This window comes from Typopeltis vanoorti, chromosome 15 (assembly GCF_054136105.1).
Source record: "Typopeltis vanoorti isolate ZY-2024b chromosome 15, IOZ_Tvanoo_1.0, whole genome shotgun sequence".
Lineage (NCBI taxonomy): Eukaryota > Metazoa > Arthropoda > Arachnida > Uropygi > Thelyphonidae > Typopeltis > Typopeltis vanoorti.
In genome coordinates this window covers 65465987-65478725 of record NC_143563.1, presented here as the reverse complement: position 1 = coordinate 65478725, position 12739 = coordinate 65465987, and the positions used below count along the sequence as shown (strand labels likewise).

Sequence of the window (12739 nt, the reverse complement as noted above, 5' to 3'; positions counted from 1 at the left end):
TATTTAGAATATGTGGGTGATGTAATAAACGTTTTCCCACTATGTGGTCTTCTGGCCGATTTGATTGTCTCGTCTAGTGAAGTCTATTCTGAAACGCTCTGAACTAGGTGAAAATATCGATTCATGTCATACGTAAATAGTAGTCCCAAGTCGTGTTATATTTTTGATATACTATTCATAAATAGCTATTATTTTCTCTCTTTTTTTTGAGTTATTAATGCTCTATTTAGATTAATAGTAGTGCACTCTTTCTTGCCCTTGTAGTAAGAAAAACAAAACAAAACTGTCATTGAGTGCCACACTATGGCAACACATATACCACATGGCACGTGCACTTGAACTACGCACGAAATGTTCCTTAACTAATTTGAGAATTACAGCGACTGATAGGAAGTCAGTCGCTGTAATTATATCATTTTATATATTATATACTGTATATCGTTTACTGCAGAGACTACCGGGTTGAAAATTCCTTATATATTTATAGATATATTTATAGATAGCGAAAATAGAATATTAATTACTGATGCTAAATAAGCACTTTGAGGCTTAACTGAAATCAAGAAAATAAAACAAAACTCTAACGCTTTTTATTCCTCAAAGGGAGCGGGCAAAGGCCGTTTTAGTTCTAGCTTTTGGAGATAGGGACAGTCAATCTCCATCCTTAGCCACTCAAACGTACCCCCCCCACACCTGTCCAAAAAGAAACCGAACTTTTCGAAAATAGAAGAAACTAGTGGCACTACCTGTTGTATCTTTTTGTTGTCGAAAGCGGTAATCTTCATTAGTGTTGTGTCAACTGTTTATGAGATTTGTTTCATTAGAAGCCGAGTTATAGTGCCAAGAGTGACTTGTGTTTTGACGAACGGTCGGATAATGAGTTTCAAACAGAGAGCTGCGATTGACTTATGTGTTAAACTTGGTAAAAGTTTTACCGACACGCATCGAATGCTTCAAAAAGCATACGGTGATGAATGCTTATCCCGTACTCAAATTTACGAGTGGTTTAAACGATTTCAAAATGGTCGTGAGACGCTTGAAGACGATGAAAAACTGGACTGAGCGAAGTTAACATCCAAATAGTGTGTGATTTCATCGAAGATAACCCGAAATCGTCCTTGAGATTGATTAAAGATGAATTGGAGATTCCAAAATCAACTGTGCACAACATTTTGACCGAGAGTTTGGGCCTTCGTAAATTGAATTCGCGATTTGTTCCCCACAAGTTGACCGACGACAAAAAAAAATGTATCGAATTGAACACTGAAAGGACCTCAATAAAACCGCTCCTAAGGACTCAAAATTCCTTGAAACGATTGTTACTGGTGACGAAACGTAGTGTTTTGAGTATGAGCCCGAAACAGAGTGCTGAGTGGAGACCACAATAAGAGGGTATCCGAAAAAAAGTCGCTTGGAGAAATCAAAAGTAAAGACAACGCTAATTTGTTTCTACGATTCCAAGGGCATTATCCACAAAGAATTCGTCGCGTACGGCATGAATATCGTGATGCAGGCAGCTGGTCACTTTTGCACGATAATGAACCATCTCATCGTTCGAACATTGTGAGACAGTTTTTGAGCAAAAACCAAGTTTGTGTGGATCACTCGCTGTATTCACCTGATTTAGCATTGTGACTTCTTTCTCTTCCCCCGACTGCATTTGTCGATGAAAGGAAGGCGATACACCATTGAAAACGTTCAAGCAGCAGTAACCATAACCCTCAACAGTATCCCAAAAACCGATATTAAAAAAACTCATTTAACGAATTTCGTGCCAAACGCTGTATCGAAGCTGAGGAAGAGTATATTGATTGAAATAAATGATTTGAATAATTATAATTGGCCTGTGTCTTATTTTCTATCAAAAGTTCGGTTTCTTTTTGGACAGTGGGTGTAGCTTGTCCCAAACTATCAATGATATTAAACGAATCCCATGAAGATAATGTAGCAGACATCTGTTGAAAGTTTTTCACTTGGTTATATTATAAATTAAAGATACCAAGAAATTATATACTTGGTTTAATCTATTGTCCAAGTGTAAGCAAACAAAGTTTGCACCTGAAGTATCTTTCAGGATGGGAAAAGTTGCCAAAAGGTGTCGCACCAGAGTATTAAAAATACTTTGGATTAGAGATAGATAGTTGTTGAAAGTTTTTCACTTGGCTATGTTAAAGATACCAAGAAAAAATTAGCAGACACCTCTCACCGTTCCTAACCCTAGCACAATGTGCTATTGTCTGAAATAGTAAGTTAATACGGTCGATTTTCTTGAGATTACAGAATGAAAATCCCGAGTTTCCAGGTGGATAAAACTGCTTGCCGTGTCAGAGATCAACTAACTCATAAACCGGTCGAAGAAAGCTTAAGAAAAGTTCCTCTGGTCTGTGAATACAATAGAACTTAGAACAGTATTTCATCTAACTTCGAGCACTAAATATTAGGTAAGGAGGAAGAAACTATAGCATTCGACTTTAAACACGAAGATAAACTTTGCGAAAGGACTCACTTTCAAGCTGAATGATGCTATCACATTCAGAAAGGTAAATTAGACACGAAATATTTGTGAACATATGGAAATGTTTTTAGAAAAATTTGAAGAAAAAGGCAAGAAGGTAATAATGGCAAGCAAGTACTAGACATTTAGCTTGAATGCTTAAATTCACGTGTAACTAACGCTTGCAAAGCTAAAATTTTGACTGATTATGTTCTTGTTCATAGTGATCTCTTCAGACTAATCCAAGAGACACGAAATGGGCAATAGCATTTGCAATGTGCACACAGAAATTAGAGAAATAGTCCCTGCAAAGAAATCAACGTTTCTGTCTGATAAAGTAGCACGTCATGTTGGAGAATATCGAGAAGAAAAGTAAGATATGCATAAAATTAGAAATAAAAAATTCATAGAAAGATTTTGGAAAGAATATAGAAGATAACCATCATGAAGGAGCATGATGCTTTCGAGACTATCGAGTATTCGAGGCTATTTCGAGGAAGCTCAGAAACAGAAAAGAGCATTAACAACAACAGCAAAAAAAAAAAAAGAGCCAAAGATTATAACGATGATATAAAAACTGAAGAAAAGGATATTTTGTGGATGCATGGAGTAATAACTTTGAATATTAAACAAGGGAAATATCCAGAAGAAATGGCTATGAGTTGATATCGGTACTTACGACAGAAATATTCATAAAAAAATCGGAGGGGAAAATGTAAATCAGTAGATTCGAAGATATACAAGGAAATGGATTGTAAAAATCAAGCATGAAACCCAAAAATAATATCCAAGATCGTATTTGTAAGTTGTATAATTAGAATATTGCGTTTAAAAATTAGAAAAGGGCTGTGTTTCTTTCTACTATCCTAAGACCATAATCTATTTTGAAAATTCAGTCTATCAATCTGGTTATTTTTAAAATATTTGAATTCCGTCTGATAATTGACCACAGTAAGGGGGGGGGGGGGAAAGCCTTGGAAACACAATAAATAAATCCTTATTCACATATTTTTGTTCGTTTCAATTTAAACCACTTTTGGATGTGTTACCATATCCCTCATAACACGACTTTATTTTATTTTATTATTTATAACTGTAAATAACAGCATAGTGCCTTGTAACGACGTGGAAATGATATCTGCTTCCAGAGTGCCGGCCGAAGGGAAGGGGGGAGGGGGTTATAAATTCAATTCTAGTGGACTAAAGGAACTTTGTTTGATCTTTCTTCAGTTTCCCGATCGTTTGCCCGATCTTCTTTTTGGCATGAGCAAGTAGGATTTCCCCCCCACCCCACCCCCTCTTGGAAGCTTGGATTTTTAACTATGTCTTCGACAAGTCTAAGGACTTCTTGGAGTTGTCCGTAATAATAATGATAATAATAATTTCCAAAAAAAAATCGATTATAGAACTCACACTAATACAGATAATAATACAAGTGTTAGGATTTAGGGGCGCGAGATGGCGATAGTTATCTACCATACCTCATTTTTTTTTCTCTCTCTCTCTCTCTCGCTCTCTCTCTCTCTCTTGAAAATCTTTGTTCATAGATCGCTTGGTTCGCTATCAGTGGAGACTGGCTGGCTGCCCGCTTGTTTTCAAAAAATTGGCATAGAAGACAAATTCCCCTCCCCTAACTAAACAGTTTTTTTTATTTTATTATTTTTATTTTTAAATATGCGACAATGACAATAGTTACACCACTTGCATTGAGAAATAACAAAATATTTTGCTGTGTTTCATTTTCCTCAGATTTGGAAATACTACAAAGACGTTAATGCATGGCGAAGAGGATAAATCCAGAGTTGCCGGTAGGAAAAACAAAACAAAAATATATAAGGTGTATGCTGGAAATTAGAGCATATAAAATATACTATTTACGTAGATATTCGAAGTATTATAATGAATATGTCGCCACGTATGCTTTGTCTTATCTAGCTTGAGGCTGTTAACAAACAATAAAACTTTATAACTGAAATTCCAAAGTACGTGAAATAAATAAATATTTGATTATTGAATAATGCAACTAATATATATTAAGTAGCTGTCATTATAACCAATGGTTGTTACTTAAGTCAATAATTTAAAACGTCGCTAAAGACTAGTCTCGAAAATTAGATGCCTAACAATAAATTCACATATTTGATGAACTATTTTCGGAAAAAAGAAAAACATTATTCTAACAGTGTGCTACCACCAGGGCGTTGCCATTATGACTCTGCCCTTGGCCTGGGTCCAAGGTCAATAACAGACATCAATTAATTATGTGTGCGAGACAGGGACTACCGACAGACGTGATATTTCATCTTTAAATGGATGAAGGATAATATCCTAAGTGCATATTAATGTCAACTCCCTTATGCGTAGATGTTTAATTAAAAAATACACATATCCATATATATGAAAATAAATTTAAATCCATTTTAAATAATTTAACCCATTTTTTAAATTTGTTTAGAATTTAAATGTAAATTTAATATATACATTTAATTGTTAAGCTTAAATATAAAAACAATTCTATGGTGTATTTTATTTCCCAAAACGGATTAGACGAAGCCTCTTTTAGACTTAGCTTTTTTGAAGAGAGATTGGTAGAAATTCATTAATATTCAGCCTCGTATAAGGCTCTCTATTGAAAGCCTTCCATAGATCAGGAGATAACGATGATGCCATTTAATCCGGTTCAAGACACAAAGAATCTTTATAAAAACTTTATGTCACCTTCAGTCAGTGGGATATTTTCTCCAGCAAAACAGGCAGACTGCCAATGCTATCGTGGTTACAATAAACAGCCATAAACATTTTACTTGATAATAAAATCTAAGAACATATCTCCAAATAAAGCGCGAGATTATTTTCATGGCGTGGTGTGAGACTACCCAGTCTGCTTATTGGAGCCACAAAGTAGTTTAAGAAAGTGCTATATATTTTAGTTTCTAGATATGGCACTTTTTTTCAGTAATTTCATACCTCTGTTCCAATATGTAAGATGGATGGCTTCACATTGAACTAGATTTCTCGAGTATTTAATCTTTCTTAGCCTATTTACCACGTAAACCTAATGTGAATTATGTTTACGTCTTCTTCTGTGTGGGGGGGAGGGGAGGGCGTAATCCTTTAGGGCGTCTCGATATTTTTCGTCGGTTGGAAAGATCTCAGTTGTAATTCTGAAGACGCGAAGGATTCCCCTCCTTACTGGAGGCCTGAAATGGCATGAAAAAAGGTTAATTTTTGGTCTTGAGAAAAGGGTTTACGGACTGTGTAAAAAATAAATTAAAAAAAATACAAAAATATATATAATTGATAAAAATAAATTTAAAAATCCCTAGCCCACTCGTACAAATGCGTTTGCAGATAACCTTTCGTGAATATGAGCACATAAAATGAAAAGAATAAAAAATAAACTGAAATCTGAATTGCATGTCACAACTAGCGCTTTGAACATATTACTTCTTATAAATAAAGTAATTTATGATATAAGTTTATTTATATTTATATAAATATAAATAAAGTAATTTATTTATAAGAAGCATATATTATGAATTCTTCCTTAGAATAATAATAAAAAAAATGTAACAATTAGCTTAATTGCCACAGGTTTACATAAAGAAAGAAATGAATAAATGCTTTGGACTGCATCAATTCAACCGTGGTACTTCCTGGGTCCAGGGTCGACCATCTCGGGGATGCATGGGTGCAATGCACCCGGGCCCCACGATTGAGTGGGCACAGTCGGTACACATTTGCGGATACGTATGATATTTCGAATGTTTTTTTTTTTTTTGGTTTTCCTGTGCCAAAATCATTTGCAGGTAAGAGGTTTTACAATACGTTTATTTCGAATCCTTTAATTTTTACCTTTGAAAAATATTTTAGGGCCCCAAAAGGTTTCTTGCACCCGGGCCCCTTTATAGAGAAGGTCGATCCTGTCTGGGTCTGGCTTCCACTGATGAGACTAAAAGTCGAAGCCGATCTGGGTAGTGCACTTCCAAAAAAGTGTGTTTTGCTTTATGGGCTACTAAGGCATCTGATGTGAAGTTAACACCACACCCCTTTATACAAGGAGCCTAGTGGTGAAAATACTTCACGCGCAAACTTTGTTTGCTTACACTCGTATAAAGAATTAAAAAAGCATATCACTTCTTGGCAAGTATAATTTGTCTTGTAATTTCGGTTTCTTTCCTTACACTTTATTAGCATTACATTAGTACAGCGAAGTCTTCTCAGATCTTCAGCCTACGGAGTGTTGCAAGTTTTTGTAAATCGTAACGAATTGCATGTACATATTTTTTGGAGTAACATGATCTGTTTTTGTTTTATGCCCTGTGGATAGTATCTAATGTAGCACACAGGAAAAGTTTTAAATTTTTTTCGGATTATATTTCTTATATTAATTATATTATATTATATTATTTATTTTATTTTAATTAATTATTTTTTTTATTTATCTGTGCAAGTTTTCTTTGTGTATCGATGATATTTTCTTTGTAAATGAATCACCCATCATTTACATGATATCCTTATGCATGGGGTGAAACATCTTACACGGTTATTCCCATTACTCCTTATCAGAAAACCAAGTATTATATTTAAGCTTTAATAATACAAGGTAGTCGATCTGTTTCTTTGTTTCGCTACAAGGAAATCATCCCAGCAGTTTAATTAATGCATCTGTCTACAAGCTTTCGAACTGCGTTGAAACAAGATCTATTTATAGCGTAGAAAGAAAACAAAACATTATTGTTATCAGTTTAAATCATTCTGCTGATAAAAACGAAATTATATGGAGAGGGAAAAATGTTTCAGCTAGGCTTCACCAAGGACTCACTCAGAAATGATATCACTGCAAGATATGGACTTCTTCATAAACATCTCTTTCCATCGATGAATATTCTCATCATGTAACAAGAAAAATAAACAACAATAATAGAAAATAAATACAAGCAGCAGAAATGAAATGAATAAAATGATTTCAAGATACTTTGTAAATATCATTAAAAATAAAATTTGTACTTCTAATATAAATGCACATAATAGAAAAGAAAGCAAACGAAATATTATCATGACGACACGAATAATTCTCCACCAATAAAAGTTTTCCTTGCTTATATTGTTAGGAAGCCTGCTGACTGCTTGGTGAGCTGACGTAACAAGGTTGCTATGCCTCATAAAAAGTCGTGTATTTTACAAATTACACAATTAAAATAAATCCAATACGTGAAAAACTAAATTAATTATAATAATAAAATATTTTATTTGTATCCTACTTATAAGAAGTTTGGCTTTCTGTTTATTTGGTCGCGTTCACATAACTGCACGTAGGTATAATTCGAAAACAACGTTGTTGATATTAACGGCTAATTTTTGGAGATCATATTTGTATACCGCTTGCTAAATTTCTTATCGAAAAATAATTTAGATGTTAGAGAAATACCTTACCCTATTAGCAGACTCCCTTCTCTTTTTAAAAGCCAAAAACAAGTCCGTTTCTCAGTTTACGATAGAATAAGCATTGCAAGGAATTACCACAATTGTCACACAAAGATTCAGATATAAACACGTGGAGAACGTTTGCATGCAAGTAGACAGAGGTTTGTTGATCGCAGGAAGTAGTATGTCACCATGGTGACTAAATCTCCCTGGCAAACCTAAATGTTAGTAACGGAGCACTGCACCAATGGGAATAAAAACTGATCTAGCAAAAGCCTACAGCTGTTCAGCGACATCACTCACTCAGATCGTTAGCTTACATGCCACACCATATGCATGGGCAATGCCAAGTACAAAAAAGAACGTCATCCTCTGCGTCAGTGAAGCATTTTTGTTTCTTTTTTGGTCCACTTCATATGTATGAAATATTTTAAAAAACATTAAAAGCACTAGCTAATGGATTTTTTTTTTCAATGATTTTAATCTCGTATTTTTACATCGCATTTTTTCTTATTCTATCTTAGGAATAGTAACCTGCTGTTTTGAAAAGTATTTCTTTGCATAGAATAAAATGAAGATGAAATTTAATGTTAAACGCCGGAACAGGAAACTCCACCCACATTATTTGCGTAGTTCGTGACTGAAAACATTTCCTGGAAACACTCAGTTCGTCTGCTGCTAACTGAATTTTCTTTCCATGTTAGTTTCCCTTCTGAATACTTCCAAAGTCGGAAGGAATGTCTGTGTGTGGGGGGGGGGGATAATGAAATGGAGTCGTATAGCTGTTATAATATTTAAAAATCTACTTACGAAATTGAATGTTTAATATCTGTTTCCATCGTTTACTGCTTTATTGTTTTTCTTTACATAAACGTAAGATTACATCTCATTGGTTCTAAGTATAACAGTGTTGTCAACTAGTAGTTATTTAGAAGGTTTGATGAATAGAAGACAATCATCAATTATGATAAATAAGGTACTGAGATAAGAACACTGATCTGAAAGTTGTTGAAAGATGTCACGCAGACTACTGTCAATAATATACAAAAGAACATGCAGGTAGCTTATTATGTCCATACACGAATGCTAGGAGTATAAGAAACAAATGGGTGGAGTTTGTTGCCTTGGTCAATACGTTGGGGCCTCATATTGTAGGCATTAGTGAGATCTTACTATCAAAAGCAGCCATACTAACTAATATCGGGTGTAAAGGAAGTATGTATAGGAAGAATAGGCAGGATATGAGATAAGGGATGTGCTGCTAATGATAATTAGATGACTTCAGTCCATCCAGTTAGAGTTAAGGCCTAGGACTGCAATACTAGAAACAGTTTTTCATGTGGCAGTGAGTTTGAAGCCATCTGGTGTAAGGTGGAGTCTAACAAATTAAAATACATAATGGAGTGTTATTACAAATCTAGTGGGTAGTGGATCGGTTGCAGGTGACGAAGAAATGTACCACCAACTATAGAAAATGGGTGAGAAATGAGTAATCATAATGTCCGAATGTTTAATTATCCGAACATTCATTGAATAGCTGTGAAATCTCATAAGAAGAATGAAACTGAATTTATCGAGCTGTTGCGAGACAACTTCCTCAAGCATCATGTTACAGAAGGAACTCGAGGTCAAAGAGTGTTAGATTTGATTATACAGTGTCAGAGGTGTTTCGGTTTAAGACGTAACTATTCTGCCTCCGGTTGTTGACGGTGATCATGCGGTACTCACTTGGGAAATAGCTAAGTTTATGAATGTTCCATTCAAAAAAGTCACATGCTGAACTACAAAGCAGAAATTATGACCATCTGAGGAGAATGCTGGGTTAATTTTGCACCATGGTATCAGTTGTTGAATGGGAAGGATATCGACAGTACATGGAAGTGTTTTGAAATACTTAAATTTAAGTATTGCATCATTTAAATACTTAAATGATGCAATATCAAAATGTATCCCTTGAGTTCGTATAATATATAGGGTAGGATTGAAATGGATGTGAATTAAGCAAGAGATTAGTATGAAAAAGATGATGATGCGGAGGGAATACCGTGTGCAAAAGAATTATGTCAGTTACAAAAATTATAAACAACAGGCCAAAAAAAGTCACAATTGTTGTATGGAAAGCTAAGTCTAAGTATGAAAAGAAACTGGCTCTGCAAGCTAAAGACAACCCAAAAGAATTCTGTCGTTATCATGCAGGTAAAAGAAAGAATGAATACAAAAGAATAACGCTACTGGATGCAGATGGTGACTGATGTAGAAGAGATTGTTCAACTCATGAGTGACCATTTTGCTAAAATTAACCTGGGATATGCAGCGTTGAGTTCACTGCTACCTCTTCACAGTATGAAAAAACTGAGGTGTATTAAGAGGTACTAGAGCAGTTCCAAAAATTTGATAAGAATTCTACAATAAGGGACTGATGGGAAAACAGCACTGATGCTAAAAGAATGTTCAGTTGAACTGGCTATTTCTTGTCCAGGCTATCTCGGAACAGGGAGGATTCCATAGGAGTGGAAAGAATGTATGGTAATCCCATTGCACAAGGGTGGTGCAAAGACTGATGTATCCAACTATAGACCTATCAGTATTTCTGGAGTGATGCTGAAACTTTTAGAAAAGTTGGTTATGACTTGCATACAGAAATGGGTTGACAGTGAATCTCTATTTTGCAATGAACAACATGGGTTTACTAAGGGAAGGTTATGTTTTAGCAACTTGCTCACATTCTGTAATAATGTTAATGTTGAATTAGATAAAGGGAATAGATACACCATAATACTTTTGGATTTTGCTAAGGCTTTTGACAGAATACAGCATAAAAGAATTTACATAAACTGGAGAATATGGGATTGGATTGTACACTATTAGCATGATAAGAGGATGGCTGACTGACAGATATCAAAAAGTTGTTTTACAGTAAGCAGTCATGTAGCACAAAGATCAGTCCTTGGGCCATTGTTATTCAATCTTTACATTAATGAAAATGGTTAGGATTTAGTAGGATACCTACCACTATTTGCTGATGATACAAAGATAAATAGGGTAATCGGAAGTGCTTCAGATATGCAGTACTTGCAGAATGATTTCAATAGGCTGGAATTCTGGGCATTTAAAAATGGTTCTCATATCAATGTTAGTAAATGCAAAGTTATCCACTTTCGGTCAGATTAAATATCCAATATCTGGTGAGATTATGTCAGAAGAAACTGATCTGACTAGACAGGAAGTTTAAATTTAAGGGCCATATACACATACCAGATACTGAATTACAGCACATGCCATTTGGCATGGATTCCACAAGATGTTGGATTGCATCTACAACATACCAGGCATTCATCAGACAGTTCTTTAACTGGCTCAGATTTGACTAAAGAGGACTTTGCTCTCGGATCTGTTTTTCTAACATGTCCCATTCATTCTTAATGGAGGTTCAGATCCAGGCTTTGTGACAGCCAAAGAAGATGGTGGAGATCGCTGTCATGCTCACTGAACCACTGCTGAATAATTGTTATCCGATGGACTGTAGCACCAACACCATGACACCACCTCCAGAATCTTGAGAGGTGTTTATAAGGCATATTAGGTTCATTACTTTATAGGTCTCTCGCAAACTCTCTGCCTACCATCGGCACAGAACAAGGCGTACCCGTTGGACCATATGACTCTTTTCCAGTGTCCAGTCACAGTGTTCCTGACATCACTGTAGACGAACTTTCTTGTTCTTTGCAGAAATCAGACTGTTCCATGTATATGATATATATGGAACAGTCTTCTTTAAATGCTGCACAACTGCAGTCAATTGCTGCACACACACGAAGCTCTGTTTGTTCATAGATGACAACGATTTCGTTCCTGACAGACTATTTTAGGGCCAGTTAGACGAGCAATGTATTTTATTTTTCCACTGATTAAACACCAGGGATATCTCACCTTTTGAGAAACCAGTCAGCTCTACTGTTTTCAAAATCGTGGCTCCAGCCAAATGGACACCCACAATAAACCCTTTATCGAACTCCGAAATATCTTTTGTTTTTTTCCATCGTGATCAACACTATTGACAATCACTAACCAGCAGCATTCTTAAATAGTTGCCCAGAACGCGTGGTAACGCACATGAACGAGTATTCTGCATATATGCTGCATAAGTAAGATTGCAAATACAACTCAGAGAATAATTGCAAAATTGAAACGAACCTTGACATGTAAAAATAAGAAAGTCATTTTGCCACGGCCTCACTTGGATTATTGCGCGTAGGTCCGGTCTCCTGGTTTCCATGGTGATTCTAATACGGTAAAGGAAATGCTAAGGAACGTTAAAAGTGATATCACGATTGTGGAATACTGATTATACAAACTGATTGAGAATTTGTAACTGCAGACACTAGCAAACAGGAGAAAGAGAGGTGATATGCTGGAGACATGCAAACATCTGAAAGGGGTCATAGAGGATTTCAATAGATGGAATTTTTCATTTTAAGGAGGGTCAGAAATGGATGCAAGGCATCCTTGGAAGTTGAGAATGAATGCTGTCAAGAAAGGAGTGAGGGCTAGATTTTTCTCTCATAGGGTGGTGCATGATTGGATGGATTGACTTTGGCTATTGTGAGTGCAAGTACTGTGAGTGAATTCAAGAATAAGTATGATAGCTGTAGCAGTGATAGTATGGTCTCCCTTGATGAGTCCCTGACTCCCTGCACGTCTCTCTTAATAATCACAATAATAAACGATAACAGCAGCAGTGTTCTTCATAATGCACTTTGTTATCCGATGTCTATTATTATTATTATTATTATTATTATTATTATTATTATTATTATT

The 12739-nt window shown here is 35.4% G+C and overlaps 1 protein-coding gene across 2 annotated transcripts in view; it reads right to left on the bottom strand.

The window, feature by feature from the left end:
- Nucleotides 1–8272, bottom strand: part of LOC150098830 (uncharacterized) — a 152713-nt gene extending 144441 nt beyond the window's left edge. For both annotated transcript variants that reach the window (XM_090405417.1, XM_090405416.1), the window contains exon 1: nucleotides 7931–8272. The gene's annotated coding sequence lies outside the window, so the exon portion shown is untranslated. The remainder of the gene's footprint in view (nucleotides 1–7930) is intronic.
- Between the last annotated feature and the right edge of the window lie 4467 nt (nucleotides 8273–12739).